This window comes from Antechinus flavipes, chromosome 1 (assembly GCF_016432865.1).
Source record: "Antechinus flavipes isolate AdamAnt ecotype Samford, QLD, Australia chromosome 1, AdamAnt_v2, whole genome shotgun sequence".
Classification (NCBI taxonomy): Eukaryota; Metazoa; Chordata; class Mammalia; order Dasyuromorphia; family Dasyuridae; genus Antechinus; species Antechinus flavipes.
In genome coordinates, this window is record NC_067398.1 from 721,840,328 (window position 1) to 721,864,663 (window position 24,336).

Genomic DNA, 24,336 nt, shown 5'->3' on the forward strand with positions numbered 1-24,336 from the left:
CTTTTCAAGCTGCTGCCCACTCACCCCTGACTATGGCACCTTTAATTCCCCAGCTCCCCGATTCTTACACACCTTCATATGGCTCAGTGGAACAAGCCCTTGCAGAATAAAGGGGATACACCCTTGCTCCTTCTGGATGCTTTGAAACACTCTCAGGCCAACTTTTAATCCCAGGCAAGTCGTGGAAACTTAATTTTTTGTCTTCTCCAAGCTGCCCCCTTGGGAAGAAATACACTTTCACCCCTTGTGAAATTCATTTTTACTGGTCGCAAGGGGAGAAATGATCGGACAGGTCTGCCAGGCCTGCCCAGTTTGTGCCCAGGTGAATCCTGAAGGAGCTATTAAAGCTCCCCCTCTCCTGAAGCCTCTTAAAAGAAAAGGCACATACCCAGGGCAAGATAAGCAAATGGGCGCTCTGGCAGAGGTTTCCAGTTGCTTTGTTCTTTGTTGACCCCTTTAAGCTTAGCCCTTTTGCACTTCTGTGTGGGAGGCCCTTCTCTACCACCATTCTTGTAGATGCAGAACAGCCCCTGGTCACCGAGTTTGCCACACAGCTTGGGGCAGTCCAGAAGGCCCTTTCCAAATACACAAAGGATCATCTCCCTAAACCTTCAGAGGCTCGTAAGACGGCCTCCCCTGTAAATCCAGGGGTCATGGTATATGTGAAATTTTGGAAGCCTCAAGGTGCTGACCTGCTGAATGTAGGTGGAAAGGATCATATAAGGTCATTCTAGCTACTCGAACATCAGTCAAACTGGAAGGGCCCCCCAGTCGGACTATTTCTAGGATTGAAAATGCTGCTTCTGTTATCTCTCCTTCAGATAGTTCAGAATATCCCTGTGAACCCACAGAGGACCTGAAGCTACTTTTCCACAGAACCCCTGAAAACACTGGAGAAAGAAGGCTGAAATTGTGTCCTTTCTCTCTCTCTAGTTGTCTTTTTTTTTTTTTTCTTTCTTTCTTTTTCTTTTGGTCATTTCCCGCTTGAAGGATGAGAACTTTGCTCCTAGCATTTTCCCTGCTAATTTTCTTGATGTCATTCTATGGCCCCTGCCAGTAGTTAATTCCTTCTTAGCCTTTCACTAGGGAGCTCCGTAGGCAGTGGGGGCTTTCAGGATTGCGGTATGGGCCATCAGCATGCTCAAGGCAGCCCACAGATGGCACCCGATGCATTATTTGCAAAGGCCCCATTCCCAAATGTCACCATCTCTACCCTGGATACCACCCACTTGTGAGATTTGTTTCTTCCAGGCTCCAAGCTATGGACTTCCAACAACTCGTTCAGTCTAAAGATCATGGGACAATTGCCTGGGACACTCAACAGCCCCTTGATGTTGCTGCAGCCACCTTCAGATCTTGCACTTTCCCCCCTGCCCTGAACCCCCATTGAACATAGGGACAACTCTAAAATCCTTGTCAGCTTGAAGCAGCCCCAGAAAATGAGACTTTGTCCCTTTGCCCCAAATGAATTTGAGATGACTGCTTCAGGGGGGAATGATGTAAACGGGGTCCCCCAGATCTTGGGGGGGGACCTGGGTTAGAGAAACCCTAAAATCTCAATCCCTCCTGACCTTTGGGGGGAAATCCTCCTGTTCCTGGGGGAAACTCCCATTAGTGTCTGCACCTACAATGCAGTGGGAGTTCTTGGCCTGGGGCATAATCACCACCCTTTATTCTAATTGAAAATTAGCCCTTATTGTCCCTAACCTCAGAACTTAAGAAGGCGAATTAAAAAAACACTCTGTCCCCCGAAGCTTTGCTAATTCTTTCTGGGTTTGGCCCCGAGGGAAGCTGTTTCTCAGTGTAATAAATCCATTTTCCGCCACAAACCTTGCCAGCAGATCAGGACTGCGAGTTCTTTCACAAAAACCTGAGGCACCAACCTGGGGATCTCTCACCCTCCTTTCTCAACAACAGGAATTATCCCAAAGTCTTCCTTTGAGAAAGAAACACATACTAACATTTTTGCCGCTAATTTTGCTGAGTAGAAATGTTGGAACTTTACAAGCTGCTGACTCGTTAGAGGCGATAGATGATCGATCCGATCTCACAAGAAGGAGTTTTGGGCCAGAACCTGAAACAAGGGACTGAGTAGAAGGACTTCATTCAATGCTGGTGCTTGTTGCCCCTTTACTCACTGGAGTTCCCACGTTTGGGAAATTTCAGGGTTTAGTGTGAGATCTCTGAATTCCCGCCTCCCCTGAAGTTCTTAGGGCCAGAGAGCATTCTGGGAGAAACCCATAGCCCAAAAGGCCGCGGGGCCGCAGGGGGCAGAACTTGGCATCCCACGTGGTTCTCTTCACGTGCTTTCCCGGAACCGGAAGTTGGGGCTCTAGCGCTCTCCCCCTGCCGGGAATCCTGCCATCGCCACAGAGGAGGCGCTGCTGAAGGCGCCGCTTGTGGTGCGGAAGCCTGTAAGGGCCGCTCTAGCATCGTGGGAACCGCCTCGGTCCGTGCTCCCTTCGCTCTTCTCGCCTAGACCTTGGAGCCGCCTCCCGAAGACCTTCCCCCCGCACCTCCCCGCTTTGGTTCCTCCCTGCGGGCCCCCCTTCCCGGGCTTCCCGCTCCCCCCCCCAGAGCCGCTCCCTCCGGAGCCCGAGTGACCCCTCTCCTCCCAGGCCCCTCCGGGCTCGGTGTCGGGGCAGTCACAGGGATGAGAACCTCCTTCCTGCCCCTTTATCGCTCCCTCTCCAGGTGAGGCTCCGAGGAGGAGAAATGGCCGCCAGGCTCCGTCCCCCCTGACTCTTCCTCGGTAAGTGGGGGCTCCCCCTTCAGAGGTCCTGGGGCCGGGGCTCTTTTGGGACCCACGACCTTGGGATCTGGCGCCCAGTCCCGCCAGTCAGCGGCGCGTCAGCCAACACCCTGCCCGCCCTGCATGCGGGACCCAAAGGGGAGGGGTCCCTGTGGGGAGTCACGGAAAGGTGCAGGGGTCTGGCTTTCCTCGGGGGCGGAACATTCGTTTAAACTCCCATCTCTGTTCCTGCCATTTTCTCCATTGTTTCCCCCCACTCCCCACCCCCGCCAGTCCGTCTCCCCCCGCGGGACCCCTTTTTCGGGACAGCTACCGCAGAAAAGCTTCCGCGGGACTCCTTTTTCGGGAAAGCTACTGCAGAAAAGCTTCCGCGGGACTCCTTTTTCGGGACAGCTACCGCAGAAAAGCTTCCGCGGGACTCCTTTTTCGGGACAGCTACTGCAGAAAAGCTTCGGCGGGACTCCATCTTCTGCGGGACTCCTTTCCCATCCCCTTATTCCGGACCTTCCCGCTGCTAATTATTCCTCCCCCTTCCCGCTGCCTCCCATCTATGCGGGCCTGTGTGTGCGCATGTGTGCGTGTAGTTCACACTTAGCACCGAGCCCGGCCCTGGCGGACTGACCCCTCTTTGTATAATCCCGCAGGGCCTCGGGGTCAGAAAAGCGGCTGGATCCGGGAGGAGCCCTGGCGGCCCCAGTGACAAAGGCCGCTTTTCCTCCTGCGCTGGAATCACGTCATGTTGTTAAACCGCATTTGGGGGCAATTGTTCCAATTCATGGTCAGTTGATTGATTAGTAAGGTTTGAGTGATTTTTCATTTGACTTTTAAATTTGTGTTTCTTTTCCCATTTGGATTTTTCTCTTTATATTCTTGGACCATTTATCCGTTATAGGCAGGCAGTTTCTCTGACAAATTTTTAATCTTTCCTTGTGAATTTAGTAATGCTCTATGCCTTACCTCTGATGGTAACTATGTGAGTATGAGCCTTATCAGTGATTCTTTCTCAACCTTCGGTAAGTAAAACTCTAAAATTCTAGATGAGTTGCAGCCAGTATTGGTGGAGGAAAGTAGTTTTCACACTTAATGAAATCAAAGGCCTTTGATAGAGGGACTTTATATATGTAATACTTGAAATTCTTCTTATATGTGTCATCAACACCTGTGTAGAATATTTGTATGTGAGATACGAATCTTTGTGTCAGGGAGGAGTCTGGGGACATTAAGAGGACGTTTGATTTCCCAAAGGCATTTCAGCCTTTTCTCCTTTTCAGTTATTAGAACAACTTATTACCCTTTTGCAGTGTCCATCCTTCTAAGATATGAATAAATATAAAAGGTCCCAAAAACTAGTTTAAAATTTATTTTTTTTATTTTAGCTTTTTATTTACAAAACATATGCATGGGTAATTGTTCAACTTTGACCCTTGCAAAACCTTCTGTTCCACCTTTGCCTCTCCTTCCTCCCACTCCCTCCCCTATATGGCAGGTAGTCCCATACATGTCAAATATGTTAAAGTATATGTTAAATCCAAGATATGTATACATAGTTATACAAAAACTGTAGTTCTAAGCTTTAAAATTGCACTGTTGGATGAATTCTGAATGTTGCCCATCTAGCTGCATGTTAGGGTGTGGACACTAGGCATTTTTTATCTACACGTTCTTCCCTGCGTGGATCTAGGCCAGACTCTTTTAAGTGATTCAGATTCTCATCCAAGAGTTCCTCCAGTGTTCTAGGACTTGAAGACATGAACATATATGGAAAAATGAATGTCTGGAGCATTTCACTGTTTATGGAACCCCCCAAGTTGTTCTTTGCTGCCACAAGAGTAACAAACCCATTTAATAAGCATTAGTTTACCTCTTCTGCCTGCCCTGCCCTGATACTTAATTTCAGAATTGGAAGGGACCTCGGCAAACATCTATGCTAATGCATACGAGAGAGGAGACCTCACCTTAACATGCCTGACAAGTAGCCACTTCTCTAATAATATTTTCTGAATCAATACATATTTACTAGTTTTCTAATTAAAAAAAAGACTTGCATTATATCCTTCAAGGAATCTTGCACCATTTAATCTATTTTATTTTTACTTAACAATTATTTCTAAATATACCTCTTCCTACTCCCCTATTAAACAAGCTTTTCCTTATAAGGTTAAAAAAAAAAAAGAAACGAATTGAAAACTAACAAATTGTCACCTCTTTATTTAATATACGTATACATTGTTCCATACTGGGAATCTTCCACTTCTGCCATGAAGGGAGGGAGGTACATGTTCTCAGCTCTACTCTGGGACCATCCTTTGTCCTTATAATTACATATTATGTTGTATTTTTGTTGTCATCGTATATTTTGTTTACTCTTCTTATTTCCCTGTAATAGTTCACCTAAGTCTTTCCTTGCTTCACTGAACTCTTCATATTTGTCATTTTTTAAAGTGAGGTAATATTGTGTTAGAGGAATGTATCTTAGACATTCCCCAATAGAACCTGTTGATTTTTTTAATCAGAAAAGTGCTGGTATGAATGATTTGATGAATGTGAGAGTTTCTTTTCTATCTTAGACTTTCTTGTAGTGTTGGTATAGAAGCTTATTTTAAAGTGTAAAAGCTCATTATAGTACACAAAGCTAATGTGTCATATGTTGTATATTTTATTATTTGATCATCTTTATTGATTGAGGCGATAGGAGATATGATTAAGTGTAATGCAGCAGGAAATGGAATATTTACATTTTTATCTCTTTCAGGTTTGGACAGGAGGTCTGAAATCAAACAGACAATTCCAGACAGTTGGAAGATAGACCTCATTTGACATCAGATTATCCATACTGTGAAAGATCTTAAGAACGTAATGACTATGGGAAGACTTTCTGCCTGACTACAGCTCTTATCTAAGGGATGTGTCGAGGGTTAGGATTGACTACCTATCAATTACAACCATTAAATGACACTTTAAGGAGAGACACTGTTTTAAACTCACCACGCCAGCTTACAAAAACTCACGAGTCTTTCAGAGAACTTGAACTGACTTTATCCAATGTGGTTGAATGTCATTCAAAAACCCTTGGAAATATCCGTTTTTGCTACACAAGAGGCACCCACAGCAGTCCTTCATCAAGCAGACAGTGTGTGATAGAGTGGGTGAACCTCCCAACACAACCAGAACAAACTCTTAATCTTTACCCAGTGCCTATGGCTAGAATTTTATTAAAAGCCATTGAGCAAGCAGTACAGTTAACTGGGATAAGATATACACCTTTTATACTAATGCACAAATTAATGTCTGCTGTGAAACCATCCCAGACTGGCAAATTTTATTAGCTATGGCTCCAAATTTTACACAGGGGACTCCATTAAAGAGAACCCGACTATTAGATAATTGACAGTGGATTCTTGAAGAAAAGGTTTTTAAAGGTACTCTTAAAGGACCAACTCTCTTTACAGATGCATCCAAACGGAATATTTGTGCTGTATACTCTTGTGACTTAACTGTAAAGCGAGTACTCAGAATTCCTTTTCAGTCCACTCAGCAGAATGAATTGTATGTGATCATTCTAGCTCTTACTTATTATCCAGGAGGGATAATAGACTATCTGATTTAGCCTGTTCAGTAGGTGTGGTACAAAAAATTGCCATAGCCCAAACAAAATTTGTAGCCTCTAATATATATCAGCTCTTTTAGGAACTTCAAGAGCAAGTGAGAAAGCATCCAGGTAAGATTGATATCTTGCAGGTCCACTCACACAGTGGACAGGCAACCCTAGAGAACTTGTAAATCTAGCTCTTTATACTACTTCTTGATGTCTGACAAGGTGCATTGGCTGTGGCAGGCAGGTTTTATAACCCACCAGAAGGGCAATGTCCAGTGCGAGCCTCTCCATTATCTTTAATCGCCAGGTGATGTGGAGAGGCCCAGAAAGTGGTGAATGGAAGGGACCCGATATGTTAACTGCTTGGGGGAGAGGGTTTGTTTGTATCTCCACAAATGGAGAAGGAACCAGATGGGTGCCAATGAGCCATATTCACCTTGTCCCTCAGAAAGAGATGGAGCACACTTTGAAAGGCAGCCCAAGAATCTCATTCTAAATATCATCAGGCTGCTCGAGCTTTACGCTTATAATTTGGAATAACAAGACAGGAAGGTAGGAGCATAGTAAAAACCTGTACACCTTGCCTTCCCTTCCATGCTCCTACACTGCCTCCAGAGAAGAACCCTTGTGGTTTGAGACCCATTGAAATGTGGCAAATGGATTTGACCCATTATAAATCTTTTGGTCCTCTGTCTTTTTTCCATGTTGTGGTAGACACCTTTTCAGGATTCACTTTTACAATATCAGCAGCAAAAGAGACAGCCTGAGTGGTCACTGAATTCCTTATACAAGCATTTGCAATTATGGGTGTGCCACAAGCAAGGAAAACAGACAATGGTCCTGCATATACTTCTAAACATTTTGCACACTTTTGTGCGCAGTGTAAGATTTTACACACCACTAGCATACCTTTTAATCCTCAAGTTCAGACAATAGTAGAGAAGAGAAAGAGAGACATTAAGATGCTCCTCTGAAAACAAAAGAAAGGGGGAGCCACAGACAACCCTAAAGAACTTGTAAATCTAGCTCTTTATACTATTTCTTGATGTTTGACAAGGTGCATTGGCTGTGGCAGGCAGGTTTTATAACCCACCGGAAGGGCAGTGTCCAGTGCGAGCCTCTCCATTATCTTTAATCGCCAGGTGATGTGGAGAGGCTCAGAAAGTGGTGAATGGAAGGGACCGGATAGATAAACTGCTTGGGGGAGAGGGTTTGCTCTTATCTCCACAAATGGAGAAGGAATCAGATGAGTGCCAACAAGCCGTATTCACCTTGTCCATCAGAAAGAGATGGAGCACACTTTGAAAGGCAGCCCAAGAATCTCATTCTAAATATCATCAGGGTGCTCGAGCTTTACTCTTATAATTTGGAATAACAAGAGAGGAGGGTAGGAGCATAGTAAAAACCTGTACACCTTGCCTTCCCTTCCACGCTCCTACACTGCCTCCAGAGAAGAACCCTTGTGGTTTGAGACCCATTGAAATGTGGCAAATGGATTTGACCCATTATAAATCTTTTGGTCCTCTGTCTTTTATCCATGTTGTGGTAGACACCTTTTCAGGATTCACTTTTACAATATCAGCAGCAAAAGAGACAGCCTGCGTGATCACTGAATTCCTTATACAAGCATTTGCAATTATGGGTGCGCCACAAGCAAGGAAAACAGACAATGGACCTGCATATACTTCTGAACATTTTGCACACTTGTGCACAGTGTAAGATTTTACACACCACTAGCATACCTTTTAATCCTCAAGTACAGGCAATAGTAGAGAAGAGAAAGAGAAACATTAAGATGCTCCTCTGAAAACAAAAGAAAGGGGGAGCCACAGACAACCCTAGAGAACTTGTAAATCTAGCTCTTTATACTATTTCTTGATGTTTGACAAGGTGCATTGGCTCTGGCAGGCAGGTTTTATAACCCACCGGAAGGGCAGTGTCCAGTGCGAGCCTCTCCATTATCTTTAATCGCCAGGTGATGTGGAGAGGCTCAGAAAGTGGTGAATGGAAGGGACCGGATAGATAAACTGCTTGGGGGAGAGGGTTTGCTCTTATCTGCACAAATGGAGAAGGAATCAGATGGGTGCCAATGAGCTGTATTCACCTTGTCCATCAGAAAGAGATGGAGCACACTTTGAAAGGCAGCCCAAGAATCTCATTCTAAATATCATCAGGCTGCTCGAGCTTTACGCTTACAATTTGGAATAACAAGAGAGGAAGATAGGAGCATAGTAAAAACCTGTACACCTTGCCTTCCCTTCCACGCTCCTACACTGCCTCCAGAGAAGAACCCTTGTGGTTTGAGACCCATTGAAATGTGGCAAATGGATTTGACCCATTATAAATCTTTTGGTCCTCTGTCTTTTTTCCATGTTGTGGTAGACACCTTTTCAGGATTCACTTTTACAATATCAGCAGCAAAAGAGACAGCCTGAGTGGTCACTGAATTCCTTATACAAGCATTTGCAATTATGGGTGTGCCACAAGCAAGGAAAACAGACAATGGTCCTGCATATACTTCTAAACATTTTGCACACTTTTGTGCACAGTGTAAGATTTTACACACCACTAGCATACCTTTTAATCCTCAAGTTCAGACAATAGTAGAGAAGAGAAAGAGAGACATTAAGATGCTCCTCTGAAAACAAAAGAAAGGGGGAGCCACAGACAACCCTAAAGAACTTGTAAATCTAGCTCTTTATACTATTTCTTGATGTTTGACAAGGTGCATTGGCTCTGGCAGGCAGGTTTTATAACCCACCGGAAGGGCAGTGTCCAGTGCGAGCCTCTCCATTATCTTTAATCGCCAGGTGATGTGGAGAGGCCCAGAAAGTGGTGAATGGAAGGGACCCGATATGTTAACTGCTTGGGGGAGAGGGTTTGTTTGTATCTCCACAAATGGAGAAGGAATCAGATGGGTGCCAATGAGCCATATTCACCTTGTCCCTCAGAAAGAAATGGAGCACACTTTGAAAGGCAGCCCAAGAATCTCATTCTAAATATCATCAGGCTGCTCGAGCTTTACGCTTATAATTTGGAATAACAAGAGAGGAAGGTAGGAGCATAGTAAAAACCTGTACACCTTGCCTTCCCTTCCACGCTCCTACACTGCCTCCAGAGAAGAACCCTTGTGGTTTGAGACCCATTGAAATGTGGCAAATGGATTTGACCCATTATAAATCTTTTGGTCCTCTGTCTTTTTTCCATGTTGTGGTAGACACCTTTTCAGGATTCACTTTTACAATATCAGCAGCAAAAGAGACAGCCTGAGTGGTCACTGAATTCCTTATACAAGCATTTGCAATTATGGGTGTGCCACAAGCAAGGAAAACAGACAATGGTCCTGCATATACTTCTAAACATTTTGCACACTTGTGTGCACAGTGTAAGATTTTACACACCACTAGCATACCTTTTAATCCTCAAGTTCAGACAATAGTAGAGAAGAGAAAGAGAGACATTAAGATGCTCCTCTGAAAACAAAAGAAAGGGGGAGCCACAGACAACCCTAAAGAACTTGTAAATCTAGCTCTTTATACTATTTCTTGATGTTTGACAAGGTGCATTGGCTCTGGCAGGCAGGTTTTATAACCCACCGGAAGGGCAGTGTCCAGTGCGAGCCTCTCCATTATCTTTAATCGCCAGGTGATGTGGAGAGGCCCAGAAAGTGGTGAATGGAAGGGACCAGATATGTTAACTGCTTGGGGAGAGGGTTTGCTGTTATCTCCACAAATGGAGAAGGAATCAGATGGGTGCCAATGTGCCATATTCACCTTGTCCATCAGAGAGAGATGGAGCACACCTTGAAAGTAAGAAGACCCAAGAAACATCTGGTGGTTCCATTGCTGACTGTGCTCACTACTGAATGAGCACGGCAGTTATGGCGTTTGACTTGTGGACATCAACAATTGTAGAACTGCAAAACTCTCAGGAATCACTGGATTCTCTGAGATATGAAAAGACTGTTGCAGGACTTCAAAAACTTGTGGGAATCATTGGATCCCATGACATGTTAAGCAATGCACAATAGATTGATTTTGGACTATCTCTTGGCTGCTGAAGAAGGCGTATGTGTGACTGTTGTTTACATACCCTTCTTTTAGAACTTGTGGAAATCTTTTACAACACTATGGTGATTCATATTGTTTGTTATATCACTACTTGCATGTACAATTGATGTTTGTTGCACCACATTGAGCCTGCAGTGGTTGTGCGGAGAGTCATCACTACTAGCCTGTGCAATATTGATATGTGCTTGTGTAATACCTCCCATGCTGATGGGTTTGTGCATACCTGTTTCTAATAAAACCCTTCAGCCCAGAAACCTGTTCGCAATCCCCACTTTCCTTTGGTGTTTTTCATCTCCCTGAGATGTCAGGGAGGGCATGATCATCTCCTTTTCAGTACTTTCACCTCCCCTCCTGAGAAGTCGGGGAGAGTGATCACCTCTTTTTTGGTGTTTTCACTTCCTTTCCTGAGAAGTCAGGGAGGGTGTGATCACCTCATTTTGGGGTTCTCACCTCCCTGAGAAGTCAGGGATGGCAAGACTACCTGTGTTCTAAAACAAAAGAAAGCAGGAGATGTAGAGGGCTGAAACTCTTGAGTCAATGCACTGAGGTCAGGACACCCAAGCACTTGAGGCTAACTACCAGTTGGACAATACTCTATGGGCATATGGTTGGAAATTGGTCCTTAGCACTCTTCTGTGCTGGCTCGATGATTGGTGTATACAGAGAATTGTAGGAGGGACTGGGGGTGGAGTAAGACGAGCAAGAGTCACTTTGGCTGTAGACAAGGAAAAAGGAAGGTTGCAGAGATCCTGCTTCCAACCCCTTCACTTCTACCCCTAAAGAGCAAGAATAAAGACTAAGGACTTTTGCTTATCCTGACTCTGGCTGATTCTAAGGGTGCTAACACGGTTATTACAATAAACCTGAACAATGAACACAGTGTAGGAAAACCTTTCAAATGAAGGAACTTGTTTGATCCCAGAGAATTTACACTGAGAGAAACCTTATGCATGCACACAGATTGTGGGAAGGCCTTATTTGAGAAAACAAACAAACAGAAAACTTATGCAACACTAATGGATGCATAGTGGAGAAAATCCTTATATATAGGTAGAATGTAGAACGTCCTTCCTCTGAAAAATGCATCTTCTTGTACATCAAAGATCATATTGGAGAGAAACCTCAGTTTAGTGAATGTGGAAAGGCTTTCTGTTTGAACACAGCTCTTAAATTGTACATCAAAGAGTTCACATGAGAGAAAAACATGAATTGGGGAAATCCTCCATTAGAAGGACCCATCTTAATACAGAGAGTTCACAATGGAGAGGAGCTTTATTTATAAATGTGAAAAGTCACTTCACAGGAGCCCACATGTTACCAAACACCAGAAAGTTCACGCAATAGTTTTACAAATAATAGGGTGAGGAAAGCTTTCCCTTAGGAGTATAGTTTTTATGTTTATACTAAAATGTTCATATTGGAGAGAAATCCCTCCCCCCCAGGAGGCCGCTGCTGCGCCAGGCGGGCGGAGGCCGGCTGCCGCAGCCCTGCCCCGCCTCCCCCCCAGGAGGCCGCTGCTGCGCCAGGCGGGCGGAGGCCGGCTGCCGCAGCCCTGCCCCGCCTCCCCCCCAGGAGGCCGCTGCTGCGCCAGGCGGGCGGAGGCCGGCTGCCGCAGCCCTGCCCCGCCTCCCCCCCAGGAGGCCGCTGCTGCGCCAGGCGGGCGGAGGCCGGCTGCCGCAGCCCTGCCCCGCCTCCCCCCCAGGAGGCCGCTGCTGCGCCAGGCGGGCGGAGGCCGGCTGCCGCAGCCCTGCCCCGCCTCCCCCCCAGGAGGCCGCTGCTGCGCCAGGCGGGCGGAGGCCGGCTGCCGCAGCCCTGCCCCGCCTCCCCCCCAGGAGGCCGCTGCTGCGCCAGGCGGGCGGAGGCCGGCTGCCGCAGCCCTGCCCCGCCTCCCCCCCAGGAGGCCGCTGCTGCGCCAGGCGGGCGGAGGCCGGCTGCCGCAGCCCTGCCCCGCCTCCCCCCCAGGAGGCCGCTGCTGCGCCAGGCGGGCGGAGGCCGGCTGCCGCAGCCCTGCCCCGCCTCCCCCCCAGGAGGCCGCTGCTGCGCCAGGCGGGCGGAGGCCGGCTGCCGCAGCCCTGCCCCGCCTCCCCCCCAGGAGGCCGCTGCTGCGCCAGGCGGGCGGATTCCTCCTCTTCAAAGGTGTTGTGTTTGTTTGTTTGTTTGTTTGTTTGTTTGTTTGTTTGTTTGTTTGTTTGTTTGTTTGTGTGGTGGTGGTGGTGGTGGTGGTGGTGGTGGTGGTGGTGGTGGTGGTGGTGGTGGTGGTGGTGGTGGTGGTGGTGGTTGTTCGACTGTTACTCTGATGACATTCAATCAATCACTAGAGCCTTTTTGCAAAGATACTACTTCCTCTCTGTCTGCTATGATCAATATCATGAAGTGACAACTCAATAATCATTTACACAAACAATTTCCTGAGACATTCTAGCATTGGTAACTGTATTTTCTTGACCTTTGTCAAAGTTTTATTGACCTCAGAGTCACTGCTACTGACCCTAGTTGGAGGTGGAAACTCTGTTTTGCTCCAGCAACTCAGACCGAGGGTTCGGACCTTTATTTAATCAATTAGCGCGAATTTGTAGCACTAGTAAATATGCAGCTACACAAATGCTAGAAATAAAGTCCCCATATCTCTGCTTATTGAAATGGGGACGCATCATATTTCAAGGCACTTTCTCCAGAAAAAATAACAATAGGAGAAACAGAAGAGATCGTAGGAAACAGGGTTTCTTCAAAAAGAAATGATGTCTCTAAATGAACCATCGATTTCACTGGGGAGCTGTCTTTCTTTTCAAAATAAACCTGTAAGTAGATCAATTTAACCAATTGTAAGACCTACACCTTCCGATGTCAAATTAACTTATCCATAGTATTCTTAAACTCTGTACCATGGACGACAGATTGATGATTTATGCGTGGTACCGGCCACAACATTTTTCTGTAAAGATGTCCATGCGCTTTCAGGGATGGGCTGACTCTACTTCTCGTTCGTGATCTAATTTAACCTCAGACTGTACCAGAGTCTGTTTGCAATGGTCACTTTAACCTTAAGCTCATCCATCTTTGATAGAGACTGGAGCCAACAAAACAGGGACCCCCTTAAAGCATTGAGAGAGTTCAAAAGAAAACTTCTCACTGGGCTTCCTCCCGGGAATCTGGAAATCATTCTAGCAGTCAATAATCACCGCTCATGGGACACAGGCACATTTTTATAATTCTGTCTCCTTTACTTTGGATAAATTTGAGTTTGTAAAATTTGAAGCAGCATCTGGCAAGAGAAGAGATTTTACAGGGAAATGACTACTCCGAAAGACTACGAGGCATTCACCTGTGAGGGGTGTACGAGACCCTGACCCAAAATGACTACACGGTAGAAAGCAGAAAGATGGTTTATTAAAACCTCCAGAGGATGAGCCCTTCTATCACAAGAATGGGGGGGGAGAGAGAACAGAAAGCTCGTGGTAGGAGGGCTAAAGAAGTATTAAAGAGACACAGCTCTTACACAAGAGATGACATCACAAGAAAGAGGGCATTGAGAAGGGGAGGGGGAGGCATCTAATTGGTTGTTGCTATCTGGACACATTGGAATGGAAGGTTTCCGTTTCCCCCAAATCCTCTGATTTCTAAGCAACATAAAAATCAGGCCATCAGGCCTGTGGTCAAGCTAATAGACTAAATATCGATACATGTAAAATACTGAGAAATGTCATCAGCTCGGATTAAGGAAATATGTTTCTAGCTGGCCAAGGCTCAAGTAAATATGGGCCTGCACATGTTATACAGGTCATGGGGAAACACAGAAATAAAGAACAGAAAATACAGAAGAAGTCACATATTCCTTCTCTCTCTCTTCCACACAATTTCCCCCTTGTAATATGTGACTGATTTTTATCAAATTTCTATGAACCTACACACTGTTCAAAATCAGCTAACATCTCTATACACTGTTTATCAAGTTCACCATCCCCCTCTAATACATTCCAGCCTTTTCTCTGAAGAATCATCATTTTAATAGCATCTTCTGGAGGCAATATTTTGATAGGGACCAATGAACTATTCTGGTTATGGATACGATTACATAGAGTAGATGTAGTGGCAACAGGATAATATCACCGATTGCGATGAGTCCGGACCATAAAAACGGCTTCCCCCGAATCTCTTGGAAAGGGTAATCAAGGAACAGATTGGCATTTGGCGGCCATAAAAATACAAAGATAAATCCACAAAGATGACAATCTAGGGAAACCGAGGCACGACATTACACTCTCCTCAATATTTGAATTATTGAATTACCTCTCCCCGGATACCCGGGAGGTCTCGGCACTATGATTTTGACCAACCCGATGTGAAGCAAATAAATCAAAAATAAAACTAGAAAATGTAGAACTTATGGCAGAGGCGAGTCTCTTCCTGACAATCCCAGAGTTATCAGCGGCACGGAGGCCCTCCTCTCGGCCAGAGAATCCAGGCTGAGGTGGATGGTTCGCTGTGTTAGGGAGTCTGTGCTCATTTGTGCACTTAACTCAGCTTCTATGGGGAATAGCAGTGCTTGAGACAGCCCCATGCTAGGAGGGGCCCCCCGAGTCTGTCGGGGATTCCAAAGGAGGGAAAGAGTGGGGCCCGGAGTAGCTCTACCGGTCCCCTCCGATAGACCAAGAACTGCTACCGGGGTCCAGAAAGGATTTCTGAGCACAACAAGCACAGTTAGACCATGAAGGCAGGCAAACCCCAGACGTTAGAGGCTTGATCTCAACACTGCACTGTTCTTTGAGAATGCCCAGATAACAAGTAAGAAACGGGGGTTACGGGGCTGGAGACTGCCAGTGCCGAGACTGTGTCTCTATCTTGGAGATTTCCTAAAAACCGGCAGGCAGAGAACAGTCTGCCAGAGCCATTCCCACAGAAGAAAAGATTTCAAAGCTAAAGCATCAAATCCTGATCCCACATAGAAAGTTCCCAGACGTCCATAACATCAATAATTGCACAATTTAACCATTTCCATCCCAAATTTTAAACATACACCTGATCTCTCTTTTCCACACACACCGAAGCAGGGAAGTCTGAGAGGAATAAAAAACCTTACCTTAGTGATTCCACTCCCACGGGCTGGTTTCATTCCATCACTCTGGGACCTTAGGAAAGTTGGAGTCATCTCATTTCTAAATTTTTGGAGAAAGTGGAATTATGGTTCCGGGAAAAACAAGGGAGACTCTCATCCATTCATTCAATCTCCTAACTGGAAGTGAATAATTTCAGAGATTAACTGAAAAGAAAACCACACGTTTATTGGAAACGACTTAAGGTGTCCCTCACTAAGGAGAGACTTTCTGTTGGAATACACGGGAGCCACCTGGCAGTGGCTGCTGAAGATCCAACCCAGAATGGATCTCCTCTCCTGAGGGGATGGAACAAGGAGACAGAGACAGTGGCTGTTCTCTGACCTCTCTGACTGAGAGGCTGTTGCATTGTCTCATCTCCCTCCTCTTGCCTCTGCCTCCGACTTCTCTCATTCCCAGTCCCCAACCCCTGTGTCAGCAAAGGCTGCCCTGCAACGCCTTCAGATGCTGTGATCCACAGCTGTGGAGGCTCTTGGGGAATTGCCCCGTCCCTTCACAATTCCCCATTCTGTTGTTTGTTTGTTTGTTGTTTTTTTGCGCTTATTTCCCTCCCCCTTCCCTCCCACCCCCCACCCCAGCACGGCCGCACACTGAGGAATACAAGCCTCACTGTCACTTCTGGAGGGTTGTAGCAGGTGTTGATCCTGTCAAATATCACGGAGGCAAACTCTCAAACGGAGAGGAGGACTGTGGTCAGCACAAGCATTGAAGTGTCTCATCGGTCCCCTGGCTCGGCCCTTTGATGTGTTGGCCCCTTTCGTTCCCCGAATACAAAATTCTTACCGGGACTCTTCTTCCTTAATTCTGGAAGGATCCTCCTCACGAAGAGCTCTGGTTCTTCTTGTAATTCTCGCCCCACATTCAGGTGCCATACGTTGGACAGCACGGGAGAGCTGCTGGAACGCACGGGAGCCGCCTGACGGTGGATGCTGGAGGTCCAACCTAGAATGGATCTCCTCTTGTGAGAGGACGAGACAGGGAGACTGACGGGCAGTTTCTGGGTCTCTGACCTCTCTGACTGAGAGGCCATCGCCCTGTCTGACCTCTCTCCTCCTCCCTCTGCCTCCAATGTATCTCATGCCCAATCTGCAACACCTGTGTCAGCAAAGGCTGCTCGCCACTCCTTCAGAGGCTATGATCCACAGCTGTGGAGGTTTTTGCAGACTGATCTGTCCTTTAACAACAAATTCCAAAAGAAAATTCCCCCCCTAGCTTTCCCCCAAGAACCTGGACATAGTCTTCCAGCATATAACCACTGTTCATATTTACACAATCAGGCAGGTGGCTATGATTCTATCTCAATTACTTTGAACATGATTTTGAATTTTAAAAAATTTAAAATAGCCTTGCACAAGACAAGGAATTTTCCACGAAAATAATGCTTCCCCAGAGGACGGAGAGGCATGAACTGAAGCAGGGAAGACTGACAGGTATAAGAAATTTACCTCCAATAGGCTGTTTTTCTTTCCATCACACTGCGGCCTCAGCAGAGTCACAGTCATCTCATTTCAAAACTGAGGGGGAAATATGAATCATGGTCCCAGGGAAATCTCACTAGTCCCATCTCCTAACTAGAAGTAAATAATTTCAGAGATTGACTGAAAAGAAAAGACGCTTACATGAAACTAAGTTGTCACTCACTGGAAGTGACTTTCCAATCCAAGGGTTTCTCTTTCTTTAAGTAGAAATTGGACTCCAATATTCAGTCCTTTTAGGAAAGGATACATGGCCAGTGAGAAGTATCCTACTGATATTGTAGTCCAGTTCAAAGACTTTTCAAAGGATGGGAAGCCAGGGGAACGGAAGGTCTATTCACCATTCAAAAAGCAAAATAAATACCATGTGGATGTATTAGAATCTTTGTTCAAGGGAAAAAAGAAAAGATGAACTTTTAGAAAGTTTCACAACTGGTGAAGAAAGAATCTATTTAAGGATGGCAAAGTAGAAGGGATTTTACATTTCATTTTTCTGAAATAATCGAGGTCACCCTTGTTGTGTTTTCATTTACCCCCTCTTTCCGAGGGTTCGCTTCATGACTTTCCCGATTACTTACCCCTCTGCTATCAATCAACATGAATTACAAATGAAATGAAAGAAACATTAGGGATCCTACAGTCTGTGAATCTGTCAAATAAAATGGCCCAGATTGGACAAAAGTATGATTTGGTACTAAAAACATACTTGGCAGGATGAATACCAGGGATTGCAAGAGGCATCACAATTAAAAAGACTAATCAGGGAACACTGTAATACCATTATATTAGCAGTGGGGCTGAGGACTATGAAAGGAGGTCTCCACAAAGATGGTGTTTTATTAAGATTCTGAGGGAAAATGTCAAGTCTTTTTTTTTTTTTAGACTGATAAAAGAGGTTTATTATTGGGTTTGGAAGTAAGGAGATAGGTGAAGATAGAGATAAGGAGGGCACTGGACAGAGGGTCCAGTGGACAGAGGGTCCTCACATGGCTAGCATGTTTGGAATCTCTGCTGAGTCTTCTTTAAAGTGCTTCCTCTGGGCAACAAATAGAGCATTTTGCCTTCTTTTTGATCTTCAGAAGGGAAGTGATGCTCAGCTTCTGAATCTTTGATTCTAAGAATCAGATGGAGGAAGACACTCACCAGTGAAAACTGGGCTCTGCCATTCAGAGGACAGATGTAAGAGAAGGTAGACAGAAATTAATTATAGACTCAAATTCTGTCCTCTTCCAGAGTTGGATTATCCTGTCACAAGGAATATTGACTTCATGGGGTCTCAGAAGTCTCACTGAAGATTCTTCACAGGCCTAAATCATCAACATCTATTTTGATTGATTGATGATAATACCCAATTAACATTACTCATTAATAATGAGTATGTCCAAAAATAAGTGAAAAAAGATACAGCTTAGAGTAACTTAAGTGAAAAACCTTTGCAGATTCTCAGAGAGAAAGAGATTAAGAATTCAACAAGATCATTAAGGGATTGGAGATGAGGGGAAAAGGGACACCTAGTTGAAAGATTATTTTTTTTCCCTTTTTACTGAGGTCACCTAGCTAGGAAGTATAAAGTGTCTGAGGTCAAATGTGAACTCAGGTCCTCTTGACTTCAGGGCCCGTGATCTATCCACTGCACCACCTCGCTGCTCCTGAAGGCTTATTTTCAAGAATTATCTTGGGCTGCCCTAGATTTTCAAACTTTTCCTGAGCTGCTTCTCCTGAGAATCTTCCCTGCCATTTATTTCAGTCCTGTCTTACTACTTCAGTCATTAGTTATGACTCCCTCAATAAGGCTGATCCCATGAAATGGTCTGTTTGGTATCTTTTGCCCATGCAAGTAACTGCTCAGATTTCTCAGTTTTCAAAGGCACTGATTCCATGCGCTGATACAAAAAGAGTCACCAAGAAAATGAAAGCTCGCATTGTAGGAACTGAAGGGAGAAGCAGAAATCCGCTCCAACTTTAAGAATTTTTTTCTTGGGGCCACTAGATGGAACAGTAGATAGAGCACTGGCCTTGAAATCAGGAGAAACTGAGTTCAAATCTGGCCTCAGACACTCAACACTCTCTAACCCCGTGACCCCGAGCAAGTCACTTAATCCCAATTGCCTCACGAAAAAATAATAATTTAACAAGGAACATTTCCTTTTTGTGGAAACACCTTCAATTCAAAGATTCTGGAAGTTGGAAAGGCCAGTATTCTAAAACTTTGACTCTGACTTCCTGCTCTGACACAAAAGCTCCGCGACCCTGAGTGAGGCAACTAACTGAAGTGTCCTGAAAAAAGTGGGCGGTGGTAATTGTCTGTGGTACCTCGTGATAAAAACAGTGGCAGGGTGGGAGAGTATTGCCTGGAGAGAGAACGACTGGGTTCAATTTCTCCTCTGAATTTTATGATCTCTGTGATGATGGCTGATTCATTTATTCTCCAGGAACTCAGTATCTTCATCATCTAACTTAACCCTCAGAATTTTTCTCCTCCAACCAGCGGTTGGCTCCAGAGTGGTCTACAAGCCCAGACTGACAGCTGAGAGTTCACTCTTTGACCTTAATGTTCTAGTTTCTGGGTAGATTCACAGAAATAGAAGAGGAGAACTTTAGTAAGAGTCACTCAGTGGGTGACCCAGACTGTTGGAGACTTTCCTTCTGGGAATTGCCATATATGCCGTGTCAGCTGGTGGGTGGGTGGGGGGAGTGAGGGGATGGACCCAGGAGGCAGAGAGGGGCTCGGCCTCTGAGGCGGGAGGTTGTGTCTTACAGGTGTTGGAACTTTTCTCAGGATGCGGCACTGACTCCAGGTGTCTCCCTTTTGCGGATCCACCTACGCAGTGCCGAGGGGCTAAGCCCAGGGTAATCCCAGAGGAGAGTCAACATAAGCAGCTTTGAGGCCATGGGCAGAGAAGGATGCCGAGAGATGTAGAGGGATTCAGAGAAGCAGACATATGTACACCTGCTCTTGCTTCCTGCTAACTAACCCCTGCTGAGAACACCAATAAAGAAAAGCTGTTTGGCACCTTAACGTGGGTGTCGTCTCTGTGTCTGTCCGGAGAAGACTGGTACGTATGGCCATTGGTAGCCTTGCTGGGAGGTTACCCCAGATGGCAACTCCCCATTTATGGATAACAAGAAGGTTGTAAGAGCGAAAGCTTGTAATCCTTGCATATATGAATGACATGAAGCTTGCCAGACTGTTCCTGACTGGGAAGAAACTTCATTCATTGCCTGAATGACATCTGGCACACTAAAATTTCTCTGTAGATGATAGGCAGATCAATCGGTGGTCAAAGGTGGAATGATTTCTAATTGTTAGGGTCCAGCAATAGGCCATATTTCACACTTGTCTCTGTTTGCTGCATGAAAGTGGGAAAGAGTTCTAGGATAGACATAGGGCAAAGTAATTTTGTTTTTGGTTTTGGTTTTGGGGTTTTTTTAGGACAAGAAGTTTATCTATTCAGTCAATTGTTAAGAGATTTTTACTTTACCTTTAAATTTGAGAGTTGCCCATGAGCTATTACAAAACACCCTTCCAGGGGATGAATTTCAGTGAAACCAATACATTTTTTTATTATTATACCTTTTTATTGACAAAACATATGCATGGGTAATCTTTCAACATTGATCCTTGCAAAAACTTCTGTTACAGCTTTTCCTCTCTTTCCCCCCCACCCCTTCCCCTAGATGGCAGGTAGTCAAATACATGTCAAATATTTTTAAATATATGTTAAATCATATATATATATATATATATATATATATATATAATATATATATGTATATATATGTGTGTGTGTATATATACATATACACACACACATATATACATATTTATACAGTTATCTTGCTACACAAGAAAAATTAGATCCAGAAAGAAAGAAAATAAAACTGAGAAGGAAAATAAAAATGCAAGCAAACAATAACAGATGGAGGGGAAATGCTATATCGTGGTCCACACTCATTTTCCATAGTTCTCCCTTGAGGTGCAGCTCATACTCTTAGTTACTGAACAATGGAACCAGAAACCGATGCAATTTTTAGAAATCTAAACTGTTGATAGACTCCTGTGGGAAGACATAGTGAGTTTTTCCTAGTCTAGGATCTTTTTATAGATATTTTTAATTACAAGAAATGCACGATAGCTATAACATGAAAGATCATTTCTTATCTTCAGGTTTTGTTGTAATTTTCTAATAGTCAAAAATTATGTATTATTAAGTATGTCATTTGTTTCATGCTTTATGCTAAATGCTGGGGGAGGGGCGAGGGGAGGAGGGAGAAAGGCAAAAGTCAATCCCTGCTCTCAAGAAACTCGCTATTGAGAAAAATAATGTTACAGCAAATATTTACAAAAAAAGATTCATTACTTTCCAAAACAGGAAAATTAAATATAATAAACAAAAAGAAAGCTCAGCTGTCAATAATATCACAAAAAGAATCTTGAAATAGATGGGAATTTAACAGGTTAATCCCACAGGAGAGTCAATATAAGCAGCTTTCAGGCCATAGGCAGAGAATGATTTCTAATTGTTAGAGCCCAGCAATAGGCCAGATTTCACACTTGTCTCTGTTTGCTGCATGAAAGTGGGAGAGAGTTCTAGGATAGACATAGGGCAAAGTGATTTTGTTTTTGTTTTTGTTTTTTTTAGGACAAGAAGCTTATCTATTCCGGGAATTCCGGGAAGCCAGGATGCAGAGATGAGGAGGGAGTGTGTCCTAGGAATGGCAGCCAGCTACAGGAAATGCATACGATCGGGAGATGGAGTGGTTTGTGCAATGGCGAGCTAGTAAGACTTGTCAGTGAATTACAGAGTATGTGGGAACACTATGTAAGAAAACTATAGGAGGATGCAGATCTTTGAACATCAAAGAGAATTTTGTGTTTGGTCCTGGAGTACATAGGAAACCATTGGAATTTATCAGTTACCAGAGTGACACATTTAGACCTGTGCTTTGGGGAAAGTACTTTCATAGCTCAGTGGAGGAAGAATTGGAATGAGAAGAAAACTGTGGCAAGAAGGCCAGTCCATAGATCACTACAACAGTTCATTTGTGAAGTAATAAGAGCTGCCTGCTATGATGACAATGACTTTTGGTTAATTAAAGAAGAAGACATCTGTGAGAGGACATAAATGTAAACTAGACAATCTTTGATATTGTCTTGGAAATGCAAATTGAGAACGTGAAGAGGGCATCTAGATTGTGAACCTGGGCAACTAATAAGATGGTGATAACTTAGTAATAGAGAAGTTAGGAAGAGGGGCATGAAACGAAAAATAATAAGACTTTTTATACAGTTTTTAATTGAATCTGCCTCCTGGACATTCAGTTAGTGATGCCGGACAGGCAATTGGAGAATCTACATTGCAGGTAAGAAAAATTGCTTTGGAGGGTTAAGAAGATTGGATAATCATTGGAATAGATATGATGACTGAATCCATGAAAATTAATGATTTGTAACGGGGGGGGGGGGAGAGGGGAGGTTTGAATTAAAGTTAAAATTTCCTAATTTTGGAAACGAAAGTTACATATTCAGGAATATTATTTTCTTTCCTTGGAGGTTTTTTATTTAAATTAGGGGGTTTGAGTGTACAATACAGAACTGTTACTGGTCCTTCTCAGAGGTCAGGGAAGCATTTGGTACCCTGTGCCCTTTGTGAAGATTTTGGACCTATGAGTCAAGCACAAAGTCTAGTCCTTCTAAGAAACAGATTTTACAAGTCCATTGTATACTCAGACTAAAATATAATATAATATTTTATTATATTATAAATATAATATTTATTTATAAAATAATATAAATATTTATTTATAATATAATAATAAGGAATATAAAGAAAGGTAAAAATTAAATTAAAAATGAATTGATACAATCAGGAAATATAAGACACCCTCTCCCTATCAACAGTTCATGTTCTTTCAACTTTACCCTTTGTCCAATTTTACTTTTGCAGGCATCCTTCTCCTCATTGATTTTGTATTCCATTTGGACTACTCTCATTTCTCTTCCTCATTTTTCTGTATCTCTTACTTGATTTTCAAAATCCCTTTTGAGCTCTTCCAAAGCCTGACTCTAATTTCTATTTTTCTTGGAGGCTTTGGATGTAGGAGCTTTTAATTTGGACCTTCTGAGTATATTTTTGATCTTCCTCATCACCATAATAGCTTTCAATGGCCAGAAATTTTTCCTGTGGTCTGTTCATTTCCTAGCCTCTCACTTGACTTTTAACTCTTTTTAAAAATAGGCTTCTGTCCCAAGTTTCAGGGGGTTTGTGCAGCTCTTTTCAGAGATCCTTCTAGGGACTAGATCATGAGCACTCTTTTCTGTTCTGGAATTGTTAAGAATGTTCCTACCTCTCTGTAGCCATAAGATCTAGTGTGCTAAAGCGACTCGCTCCTTCCTCAGTCTAACAAAGAGAAATCCTTTGATCCGAGGCCTCCAGATGCCGCCACCACCACTGCTCACACCCACTCTTGGTTCTCACTCTTGGTTTGCTGGTTTCTCAGGGCCCTCTAATCCTACAAACAAACTTTTCCTACAAAGCTTGCAGGTTTTCTTTGGTGTCTCTGGCCACACCACCAGTGTGGCTGCCGATTCACAGGTCTCTGGCTCTGTACATTCTCTGCTGGTGCAGACCTGGGGCTGGGATTGGAGCTAGGTCAGTTCTGTGCTGATACTGTTGTGCCAGGACAGCTTACACTGGACTCCCACCCTGAGTCTACAGACCTTTCCTGATGGCCTTCCAATTTGTCTTTGGTGTCTCTGGGCTGAAAGGACTGGAAGTCACCAGTACTGGTGCTGATTCCCAGGTTCCTTGGCCCATTCCCGATTTGCTGCCGTGAAACAGGTGCTGGGATTGGACTCGGGGCCAGGCTGTTTTGATGTGACCTTTACCAGGACTGCATGCTGGACTTCCATTTGATGCCACAGATCTTTCCTGCTGACCTGAGTTGTCTTTGGCTGGAAAATGTTCTATTCCCTCTTTTTTTGTGTATGTTCTTATGCTCTCAAACTTGTTTAGAGCCATCATTTAAAGGAATTGGGAACTGTTTAGGGGAGAGTTTCTACCTTTACTTTGCCATCATGGCTCCATCTCCAGAATGTAATATTTTTAAGGATAGTTATTAACTCTTTTTTTGTTTGTTTGTTTCCCCAAACTAAGGACACATGACATATTTTTATCATAAAAATGCTCATTGACTAAATCGTCCTCTATTTTACAAAAGGTATAAATAATGAAACAACTAAGAGACTATTGAAGAAAAGATGCCTTTTGAAAACAGTTGTGATGGTATACTTCTCTTAGCATCTAAAGTTCTTTTGGAATCACTCCGTGGC

The 24,336-nt window shown here is 44.2% G+C and overlaps 1 long non-coding RNA gene across 1 annotated transcript in view; it reads right to left on the reverse strand.

Annotated features, from left to right (window-relative positions):
• Positions 1 to 7,488: 7,488 nt before the first annotated feature.
• The window catches only part of LOC127544916 (uncharacterized), a 79,308-nt gene continuing 62,460 nt past the window's right edge, over positions 7,489 to 24,336 (reverse strand). Inside the window, exons 2-3 of the long non-coding RNA XR_007949562.1 lie at positions 8,452 to 11,308; positions 7,489 to 7,618 (exon numbers count right to left, since the gene is read on the reverse strand). This is a non-coding gene — a long non-coding RNA (uncharacterized LOC127544916). The remainder of the gene's footprint in view (positions 7,619 to 8,451; positions 11,309 to 24,336) is intronic.